This window comes from Macaca thibetana, chromosome 4 (assembly GCF_024542745.1).
Source record: "Macaca thibetana thibetana isolate TM-01 chromosome 4, ASM2454274v1, whole genome shotgun sequence".
NCBI lineage: Eukaryota > Metazoa > Chordata > Mammalia > Primates > Cercopithecidae > Macaca > Macaca thibetana.
The window spans coordinates 163370963-163383471 of NC_065581.1; positions in this window are offsets into that span (position 1 = coordinate 163370963).

Genomic DNA, 12509 nt, shown 5'->3' on the forward strand with positions numbered 1-12509 from the left:
TACCATAGAGCCTAGGTATGTAGTAGTCTATGACATTTAGGTTTGTGTCAGTACAATCTATGATGATTGCACAATGACAAAATTGCCTGACAATGCATTTCTTAGAATGTAACACTATTGCTAAGCAATGCATAACTGCATTTACAGTGTACAATGTGATGTCTTGATATATGTGTATACATTGTAAATTGATTAAATTAAGCTTTAATATATCCATCGCCTCATATATTTATCTTTTTTTGTGATAAGAACATTTAAGATCTGCCTTCTTGGCAATTTTTAAGTATACAATACATTGTCAACAATGGACACCATGCTGAAAAATAGACCTCCAGAAATAGACCTTTAGGTAGACATAGTCCTCCTGTCTACCTAAAACTTTGTACCCTTTTATTAACACCTCCCCATCTCCCACTCTATCCTCTGGCAACCATATTTCACTTTTTGCATCTATGAGTTTGACTTTTTTAGATTCCATATGTAAGTGGTATCATGTGACATTTGTGTTTCTGTGTTGGACGTATTTTATCCAACATAATGTCTATGTTCATCTGTGTTATCATAAATGACTGGATTTCATTATTTTCCAAGGCTGAATGGTATTCCATCATTTATATATACCACATTTTCTTTATTCATTCATCTCTTGATAGATACTTGGGTTGATTCCATATCTTGACTATTGTGATTAGTGCCGCAATGAGCATGGAAATACAGATAACTCTTGAAGACACTGATTTCATTTCCTTGGGATATACCCAGGAGTGAATTGCTGGATCATATGGTAGTTCTATTTACGGTTTTTTGAGAAACCTCCACGCTGTTCTCCATAATGGTTGTGCCAACAGTGTGTCTCCTGGCTCTCGTCATCATGCAATGTTGAAGAACACAGACTCTGGAGCCAGACCCATCTCACGCTCATGAACACTATGAATTCAGCCATGTTGTTGGCCTCATAGTGCTTGCTCTAGTGTTCTTTCTGTGAGATGAGAATGACAATGGTACCTACTCTTGTGGGAGGTATGAGGATTAAGCAGATTAACTTACATGAGGCACTTAGAGCATCAGAATAGGTGTTCCCAAGTTCATGGTGCCCATCACTGTTTCAGGCATGGTGGACAGAGTGGACAAAACAGGGTTAAATCCTGGAACTCTTGGAGCTGACATTCAAACAAGGGGAAACAGGCAATAAACTAAATAAATAAGTAAAATATATAGAATATTATATAATAGATATGCTTTGGAGAAGAATTAAGCTGGCATGTTGGATAGTAGAGGTGGGGTTGTGATTTTGAATAAGGTAGTCATGGAAGGCACCTCTGAGCCAACACTCAGCTCAGTTCTCAATAGAGGGCCTGCAGATTCTAGGGAGGGGGCAGGGCAGTGTTCTGAGGCAGGATGTCTGGGCACCTTAGAGAGGCTACTTTCCTTGGAGTGAAATCAATGAGGGGACAGTGGCAGGAGGAAGGACCACAGAGCCTTCAGGGCAGGAGCCCTGGGGAGCCTGGAGGCACTGTAAGAAATTTGGATGGTGATATCATCTGGGTCTGTATTCCCATCAAACTCTCATCTTGAATTGTAATTGGAATTGTAATCCCCACGTGTTGGGGGAGGGTCCTCATGGGAAGTGATTACATCATGGGGCCAGTTCCCCATGCTGTTCTCATGATAGTGAGTGAGTTCTCACGAGATCTGATGGTTTTATAGGGACTTTTTCGCCCTTTGCTCTACACACTTCTTTCTCCTGCCGCCATGTGAAGGACACATTTGCTTCCCCTTCTGCCACGATTGTAAGTTTCCTGAGGTCTCCCCAGCCCTGCAGAACTGTGAGTCGATTAAGTCTCTTTCCTTTATAAATTATCCAGTCTCAGGCAGTTATTTATAGCAGCATGAACACGGACTAATATAGACGGTCTGTGAGGCAGTGGATGTCATGGGGTGGCCTCAAGTTCTAGGAAGACACACAGGGTGTTGAACTTGGGGGAACAAAGGAAAGAAGCAGGGGACTGAAGGAGGTGGCCTATACTCCAGGCAAAATACACTGATGGCTCAGCCTGCAGTAGTGCCATTAATGGCAGTGAAGTTCTGAAGCTTCTCTGAAGATAAAGCAAATGGAGCTATGTTTAGCAGGGGGAGATAACATTAGTATCTATCACAGCTATCTTGATGAATTCCTATCACAGAAGATGAGCAGAAGTGGTGGGCAGAGAGCTAGCAACCAGGCTACTTCTGACCATAGCCATAAGGCATTTTGCTGACATGGATGCTCATTCTCGAATTCTGCAGAGGTAAATGACCTGTAGGTCTATGCTCCACAACATTACCTATACATATGGGAAAATACATTCACTAAAAGTTTAATTAACATATTTCATATAGTTTGCAAAGTATTAACATTTTCTCATAGTAGAGAGACCTGGGAACATACAACAAGTCAATAAGGCAAACACCCGACTGTGACTGGGCAGGCTGGAGAGCAGCTGTGGCACCCAGCCTGAGTCTGGAACAGAATTCTCTAAATCCCAACCAACAATGCATCTCTCACTGAAGCAATCCACCCAGAAAGCAGTGTGGGATTTGTATTACTGCATCCTTAGTCAAGCAGATATCATTTTGTTTCCAATTCTGGGCTTTGATTTCAGTGAAATGTGTAAAGATGGGAGGGGCTCCGGGGTGGGAATCCTTTCAGAATTGCTACTTCTCAGGGATCCCCATCCAGAAAGATAAAAACAGAAACTCATCCTGGGCAACATAGACAGACTCTGTCTCTACAAAAATAAAAAAAAATCAGTTGGGCATGGTGGCGTAGACTGTAGTCCCACTTACTCAGGAGGCTGAGGTAGGAGGAAAACTTGAGCCTGGGAGGTCGAGGCTGCAGTGAGCCATGACTGTGCCACTGCACTCCAGCCTGGGGGGTAGGGTGAGATCCATCTCAAAGAAAAAAACTAAAAATTTTTTAAAAATTAAAATTTATTTAAACCGCAGCAAACATGCTGTAGATTATATATTTAGAACGATGTTTCTAGAGAGAGGTGAACATATGTCCAAAAGAAATATTACCTTTCTTGGTGAAATTTAAGACTGTCTGAGGGTGTGGTGGAAGAAAGGATAAAAATGCCAAAATCAGAATATTCCTCTTGGTTAATTTCAGGACCGATCCACACAGATGCAGAAAGTCAAGCTTGATAACAGGCAGGAACATGCTTCTGAGAACCCTCCATATAGGGTGAGAGAAGGCAGCACAGAGCCTGCGGCCAGAGGCCAAGCTGAGCCAGGCAGGAGTCAGCGTCACTCTGCTCTTTGTTGAGTAATAAATACACTCTACTCTAGGTGTGCTCCTTTTCAAGGAAGGTAATATATAAATCTGAATTTCAAACATATGTCAAATAATTTCTTCGTATTTTAAAATCTCATCCTTTTTGTAGGAATAATAACAGTCTTGAGTTTAAACAGCTCTACACAGTGTAGGCAACTCCGGACAATTCCTGTGTTTTATCAATCTTTGTTTCTCCAGCACTGGCCTGCACGTAGTCAGCACTCAGTCAAGTTTTATGAATAAATGCTTGAGTGCATGAAATATTAACAATGTTCTTTCTGATCAGACTCTTGGGTGTGAGGAATGGAAATTCAACTGAACTCGCCTAAGCAAGCAAAGGAAGGCTCTGCTGGCCAGAACTCAGACACCCAAGGCAGGGTCGGGCCATGTGAACTCCGCCTGGTGGGGTCAAGAACCAACTTCCACCACTCAGAGGCCACCTGGCATGTCCATCCCTTCCTTTCCTGCTTCTGATGGGCTCTCCCTCTTCACTGTGGGTGCAGATATGGCCAGCACCTACCCAGGTCCCTCCCCTGACCCGGGATGCCCTCTGCATCTTGGTGGGCAGTTTCCACACTCTCCCCCTGTCCTGTGCCTCTCTGCCTGAGAGCTCTCCCGGTCACAGAGGCTTGCCGGCTCATGCAGGGGGATGGGAGTGATGGTGCACCCCCAGGAGCACTTCCTTAACTCCCCAGCCAGTGGAAGACAGGTGTTGGTGGATAATCGCCTCGACTTCTGCTCTGCATGATGTGGTCATTCAGGGATGTCTTACACAGTCTCTCGAGGTGCCCCAGGGGATCGCTGCAGTTATTGGTGTCTTCAAAAGAACTGTCTCATCAGACTTGATCTTCAATTCATTATCTTGAGTTGTTGTTACCATCATTTCCAGTGTTGAAAGAGGGAAACTTGAAGCCTTGAGGCACCAGAACAGAGGCAAAATCCCACCCGGCTCAGTTTCCTACTGAGACCCACAGTCCTGCCAGCCACGGAGCTGGGGCCAGAAGGTCACATGTATCCACTTTTGCTTCACTGATGGGAAGTATCCATCAAACACCTGGGGTTCTTCCTTGTACTCTGGATATTGTGCCAGTGAGAGTCACCTTAGCTCCAAAGGTCATGGTGATTCACATGCCAAAGACACTTGAAACTACGTGAGTGAAACAAGGACAAGTCTCACACATCAATAAAGGAAATACAATGGTCAAACCAGCTTATTAGAAACGTGAATAGTGGCGTTCTAAGAAAGAATAGCTAATATTTACATTTCTGAAGCAATTAGATGATAAATGTTCATCCATTCTATAAGTGTGTAAACCAATTTTATATGTGTGCGAAATCCTTTATATTGGAAGAAATCAATAAGAGATCAGTTTTATTTTGCTACTGAAAGAAACTTTTACCACAATTTTATCATTTCTGCCAAAAATTCTAGGTTCAGTATGTGTTGAAAGCACAGGAAAATGTGTAGCAAAGCACTGTCAGGAGCAGAGGGAAAACCTGAATCACCTTCAGTGAACCAAGAGGATTTGAAATGGAAAAGACAGTGAAACAAATAATTACCTTGAAATATATTTTAAATATGCAATTGCTTATAAGGGTGCAAGCATTTCAGAAAAGTCCAGGATTTGTTAAAAGAGAAGCTAATAAGAAATCCAAATAAAATGTATACGGTCATGCACTGCATAATGACACCTTGGTCAATGACAGACCACATATTCGACAATGGTCCCATAAGGTTATAATGCTCTATTTCTACTCTACCTTTTCTATGTGGAGATATGTTTAGAAACACAAATACTTATCATGGCATTACGATGGCCTACAGTATTCAGTACAGTCACATACTGCACAGGTTTGTAGCTTAGGAGAAACAGGCTACACCATCCAGCCTAGTTGTATGGTAGGCTCTACCATGTAGGTGTGTATAACTACGCGCCACGATGTTCACACACCCAGGAAATCGTCTAATGACACAGTTCTCAGAATGAATTCCCATATCCTGAATGGCTGGATTCAGAGATAGTTTTAAGTAACTCTGAATCCAGTAACACTTAAGTAAAAATGAAGTATATGAAGTCATGTGTAAAAAGTCACATCCAACATTTATTTCTCAGGAAGGATGGGCTAGATGGGAATCTCAGAGCATGCCAGTAATGGTTAATTTTGTGTGTCCACTTAAGTGGGCGGCAGTATGCCCAGATAGATCCCTGGCTTAATCTTTCCAGGTGTGTCTGGAAGGGTGTTTCTCCAGGAGAGATTGACATTGAGTTGGTGGACTGAGGAAAGCAGATGGCCTCCAAGTGTGGGTGGGCCTTCAGCAATGCACCCCCGGCCTGAACAGGACAAAATAGCACTGAAAGGGCAACTCCTCTCCGCCTGGGAACTTGAGCTGAGACATCTGTTTTCTCCGGCGCTCAGTGCTCCTGGATCACAGGCCTCAGAATTTACACCATGGGCTCTCTGGCTCCCAGGCCTTTGAACTACACCCTGGCTTTCCCGGGTCTCCAGTTTACATGTGACAGATCATGGGAGTTCTCAGTGTCCATTATTGTGTGATCCAATTCCTTGTAATAAATCTCTTTCTAAATAGAAAAAATAGATACAGACACCTCTAGAGACATATATGGAATCATTTCTTATTAGCTCTCCTTCTCTAGAGAACCCTAACTAATACAACAGCCCTGCCCTAAATGTGCTTGCCCCACCCTGTGGCTGTAACTGGAGCTGGGGTTAGAGTGGCATTCTTGTGGTTAAGACAAAGTTTCCCTTTCTTTCCTCCACTCAGTCATCCAGCATCCATCCACACGTGGATTCCTCACCATAACAATGTAACACAGACTGAGTGACTTAGTAATCCCAGCACTTTGGGAGGCCGAGACGGGCGGATCACGAGGTGGATCGAGACCATCCTGGATAACACGGTGAAACCCCGTCCATACAAAAAACTAGCTGGGCGAATGTAAGGCTGACGGAGAATGGCGTGAACCCGGGAGGCGGAGCTTGCAGTGAAATCCGGCCACTGCACTCCAGCCTGGGCTACAGAGCGAGACTCCTCTCAAAAAAAAAAAAAAAAAAAAAAAAAAAAAAAAAAAAAAAAAAAAAAGAAATTTATGCCCTTACAGTTCTGGAGGCCAGGAGTCCAAAATTAAGGTGCAGGTGGGGCCGCGCTCCTGCTGAGGGTGCTGCGGAGGGATCAGGCTCCTAGCTTCAGGTAGCTCTAGCATGGCAGTGTCACTCCCTCATCACATGGCATCTGTGTCCTTTTTTATGAGGACACCAGTCATATTGGATTAGGGTCACCCTAATGAGTTCATCTTAACCTATCACCTGCAAAGACCCTATTTCAAAAAAGAAGTCATCTTCTAAGGTACTGGGAGTTAAGACTTCATCTTTTGAAGGGACACAATTCAAACCATAACAGTCACCAATGCATCAAGCTTTGTGATGATGCTAAAGGTACAGACATGACTGCTGTGGCCTCTTCCTCAAGTGGTTCCCCTCCTGTCCATCCAGGAGTCAGTGACACAGAAATTATACACACACACACACACGCACATATATATATAAATACACGCATACTTACATAGACACACACATATATATGATATAAATCACAAATATATATGCCATCTGTGATGCTGTATACACAGGAGGAGCTCCATGGCTGATCTGGGAGGATAAAGGAGTTTCCCAGAGGATGTGGACATCTGAGCTGACTCTTAAAGACAAAGCTTATTTAATGTAGCAAGAAACAAGGGAGAAGGGAAGCGTGTTTGTAGGCTGAAAAACCTTCCCCTGTCAGGTCAATGACAGAACCTGTGGTTGTCTATACAGCCAGGATGCTGGGTGCTGTGACAAAAACATTGAGACAGGATGCACAGGGGAACTAGAAGGAAATGATGAATACTTTTACCAAGAGTGGGTCAGTCCAGTGCTGCAGACGAGGCCGATGACAGCACCCATGGTTGGAAGTGAGGAAGGGGAATGGCAATGACACCAAACACTCCTTAGGAGAAGTTTGCTGGTGAGGAGGAAGCAGTGAGGGGAAGAAAGTGCTTCAGGATACTTTAGGCTCCAGGCAGTGGATGGCCCAACTCAAAAGAGTTTAAGGGATGAGAAAACATCTCGCATAGTAGAAGACCAGAGATAGGTGGCTTGGGGAGAGCATGACGAGGGTCTTGTCTCAGTCTATAGGCTAGTCCCTCGTTGTGCCCAGCTGGGCAGGTCTACATCAGCTTCTAGACATCCTTCCTCATATCAGTTGCCTGATAGTGGTGAACAGTCACTAGGGCAGCCTGCCTCCCTGTCACCTGGAGGACTCCCTGTCATTCTAGAACACCCCACCCCCAGCTGTGCAATGAAAGCCTTCTCTTTGTCTGATTTGGCCAATTTAGTTTCTATTCTCATTCCTAGACCAACAAGAGGTGCTGGGGGAATACCCATGCCCAGCTTAAACCTGCGATCCTGACCAAATGATGAGAAGGACAAGGTCAACACAGCCAGCTTAGTACATTAGAATAACTAGGGAAACTTGGCCGGGCATCGTGGCTCACACCTGTAATCCCAGCACTTAGGGAGACCGAGGTGGGCAGATCACCTGAGGTCAGGAGTTCGAGACCAGCCTGGCCAACATGGTGAAACCCCATCTCTACTAAAAATACAAAAATTAGCTGGGCGTGGTGGCAGGTGCCTGTAATCCCAGCTACTTTGGAGACTGAGGCAGGAGAATCACTTGAACCCAGGAGGCGGAAGTGGCAGTGAACCTATATAAAGGAACTCCATCTCAAAAAAAAAAAAAAAAAAAAGAAGAATAACTAGGGAAACTTGTAAAAATTACTAGTATTGGCTGGGCACAGTGGCTCACACCTGTAATTCCAGCACTTTGGGAGGCTGAGGTGGGCAGATCACCTGAGATCAGGAGTTTGAGACCAGCCTGGCTAATGTGGTGAAACCCCATCTCCATTAAAAAGACAAAAAAAATGAGCCAGACATGGTGGGGGCACCTGTGGTCCCAGCTGCTTGGGAGGCCGAGGCAGGAGAATTGCTTGAACCCGGGAGACAGAGGTTGCAGTGAGCTGAGATCACACCACTGCGCTCCAGACTGGGCAACAGAGTGAGATTTCATCTCAAAAAAAAAAAAAAAAAAAAAAAAAAAAAAAATTTCTAGTATCCAGGCTCCAGCAAACTCTTGATTTAATTGGTCTGAGTTGAGGCCCAGGCAGCCATATTTTTTAGAAATTTCCCCCCATGTCAGTCTAACATGGAGATAAAATAGAGAACCACTGAATAGGGCTAATGTGGGTTCTACTCTTAAAGCTGGGGGAAGGTCAGGTCCGCTATGTTATGAGGCTATGATACAGGACAGGTGGGTATTTGCTAAAATAAATAAATATAAAATAAGTTAACAACACAGATTCCTTTAGGCAGGCAGAAGTGAGTAATGCACACTGGGCAGGCAGCCAGTATTCTAGAAGGATAAAGCCAGGGAAGCTTGTGGTTTTCCTTCCTCTATGTAAGATGAAAACTTGGGCATGCCTGTAACTTAATAACTTAAGGGAAAAGACCTTGGGGAGAAGGAGGGAAAGGATAGAGTACAATCACTGGGGCAAGGGAGATGTGGACTTCGCATCAATGTAAATGGGCTTAGAAGCCTGACTAATGTGTGTTTACGTCCCTTGCAAATAAGGGATAGACTCTGAGATCAGGGAGGAGCTGCTGCTTAGCAACAGGAAGGCATCAGGCAGTGTGATTTTTCGGTGGTGGGCCTTTGAGAGCAGATCTGCGAGCGTTTCTCTAACAGCAAGGGTTGTCATTCCTCCCCTCTGTGGGTAGTGCTTTTCCACCGGATGGTTCTTCCTAGCCGCGCACAGTCCTGCATCATCAGAACATGGGAAAGCTATTCAGGGCGGCCTGCCTCTCACTATTCCTGGTAAGAAAGATGCAAGCACTAATCTACAACACACACTAGCAGCACAATCTGGAAAAGATCTTGGAACTAAAGTTCTGCTAAACTTTGCAAGAAGAAAATCCAGGTTACATGGCATGTCCATAGACCAAATCAAATGGTTCTTGAGGTTGCACCCATGAACACACCTTTGAATAATATACACTTTGAATGAATCAGACGCAAGAGATTTATACACATTTGAATATAAAACATATTTATTTAAACATAACAATGAAAAGGCTGAACTGAGAGCCACAGCTGAGCAAACTTTGATGTTAATTTGGGGTCAGGTCTCTACAACAATAATAAATGGAGACGGTGAGGTTTTGGTTTTTTTTTTTTTTGAGACGGAGTCTCACTCTGTCGCCCAGGCTGGAGTGCAGTGGCGCGATCTCGGCTCACTGCAACCTCCGCCTCCTGGGCTCACGCCATGGAGACTGTGAGGTTTTACAGCTTACTCTCAAAAAATAATTTCTCTTCCTTAGAATTTATGTGTACATTTGTAAGTGGACCCAAGAACCAATTAGATTATGGGACCAAATCCAAAGTTAAGATCGTATTTATTTAGGATATGAAACATAAAGTCATACTTGAAAGTAAGTTTAACTTATTCTCACTAACTCTAAGTTCAAATTGGGATTATAAAAATATTTCACAAAAAAAAGATCATGGTGTTTGATTAAAGTTATCGTTATTTCACTCCTTCTGATGATTTTATGTTTTTTATTACCATTTCGAATGAGAGTATATTTATATATTGTATTCCCAATTCTCTGAAAGAAGTACATATTTGGTATGTTTGACTTAATAAATTATTCTTTGAGATGAAATATTAAATGCTCAGGAATATTTTTAGATTCTATGCAATTTTAAACATCAACTAAAACCTTTTGGTGTTATTATGCTTCGATTTTGCTATTAATGCTTTATGCTTGAACATTTTGTCTTTTTTTATCTACTTAAAGACCAGTGAGATAGTATGAACATTTACTAAACTCCATGTGCTCATTTCTTTTGTTCTTATTCTGTTTCCCATAACACAGTGGCAGGAGAGGGACCTAGAGTATTCGGGCCAAGTTTTCCCTGTGTCTATCTATGCACACATCCCAGTAGATGCTCTGAAAGAGAAGGACTTATTGAGGTGGCAGAGTCACTTGAGCACAGGAGTTTGAGGCTGCAGTAAGTTATGATGGTGTCATTGCACTCTAGCCTGGGCAATGGAGTGAGATCTTGTCTCAAGAAGGAGATGGAGAAGGAGAAGGAGAAGGAGGAGAGAAGGAAGGGAGGAATGGAGGGAGGGAAAGAAGAAAGAAGGAAAGAAGGAAGGAAGGGAGGGAGGGAAAGAAGAAGGAGGGAAGGAAGGATGGAAGGAAGGAAGGAAGGAAGGAAAGTAAATGAGTTAATATTGGATGCTACTTTTTCTTAGATACAGGAAATGTGCTAAACAAAAGGTCTGAAATATTAGACCATCTCAATTTCATTTCTAATTATTCCCTTGACTTGCTATGGAGCCTTGGACAAATCCTCTAATCTAATTGCTTCTCTGTTCTTAATCTGTAAAATTAGGGCTTTGATTTAGAATCCACAAATGTATAGAATTGGAAGAGAAGTTTAAAGTATGGTCTGATCAAATACATTTTTCTATAAACACACATATATATGCATTATACATATATAATGTATGCATATATTCTAAAATGGAATAAATATATACATAATGTTGCAAGTAGCTATATTTCCATTCTGATGAAAGGAGCATCCAAGTGGTGCTAAGCAATTGCTTATTATTGAGAAAAGTTGACATATTAAACTATTATTTAATGTGGCCAGATAATAAGGCTAGATATTTAATTTTTCTAAAATAATGTATTAACGTACTAGAAAGGAAAAGATAGGCAGGAATAAGTAAGCATGCCAAAATATGAATACAGACAGCCTCTGGGTAGACAGAATTATGGACATTTTTCTACTCTTTTACATCGTCGAGTGTTTTCCAAAATTTCTCAGAAGAGCTAGTGTTACTTTTATAGTGTTAAAACACACAGTCTCAGAAAACAACGTATATATTCTGAAATTTTACCTTTCTCCATCCAGAAAAACTCAACTTCCTTGTTTCTAAACTAGAGCAGTGTGGGACTAGGTGGAAACTGTGTTAATTGCTTAATCTATTTTCAAACATTTTTCAAATGGCTTAATTTCATGTTACAAGTGAATAACTATTGAGGGGATGAGGAGCTAAGCCACAGATGGAGAAAAAATATCGGCAAAAGATGTATCTGATAAAAGACTGTAATCCAAAATATACAAAGAACTCTTAAAATTCAACAATAAGGAAATGAACAACCCAATTTTAAAATGGTCAATTATCTGAACAGATGTCTCACCAAAGAAGACACAGATGGCAAATAAGCATATGAAATGATGCTCAATGTTATATATTCTAAGGGATTTACAAATTAAAAGAACAATGAAATACCACTACACACCTATTAGAATGACCAAAACTTAAAAAAGAAAAAAAAAGAAAAAAAAACCGACAACATCAAATGCTGATGAGGAGGTGAGGCAACAGGAACACTCATTCATTGTTAATGGTAATGAGAAATGGCACAGCCACTTTGGAAGACTGACAGTTTCTTACAAACACACTCTTACCATATGATTCAGCAAGCATAGTTCTTGACATTTACCCAAAGGAAGTACTAGCTTGTGTTCACACAAAAACCTGCATAAAATGTTTACATCAACTTTATTCATTATTGTCAAACCTTGGAATCAACCAAGGTGTTCTTCAGTATTTGGATGAATGGATAAATTAACTGTGGCACATCCAGATGATGGAATATTATTCAGCAATAAAAAAGAAATGAGCTATTATACTATAAAAACGTGGAGGAAAAGTAAGTGCTGCAGTTAAGCGAAAAAAAGCCAATCTGAAAAGGCCACATATTGTATGATTCCAACTATGACATTCTTGAAGAGGTAAAACAACGAAAAGAGCAGTGGTTACTAGCGGTAAGCAGAAAGGAAGGGATGAGTAGGTGTGGCACAGAGGATTTCTAGGGCAATGAAACTCTTCTGTCTGATGCTAACATGAAGGATACACGACATTATACATTTGTTCAAACCCACAGAATGTACACCACCAAGAGTGAACCTCAATGTAAACTATGGAGTTTGGTTGATGATAATGTGTCAATGTCAGTAGGTTAATCAGTTGTAAGAAATGTGCCACTCTGCTGGGGG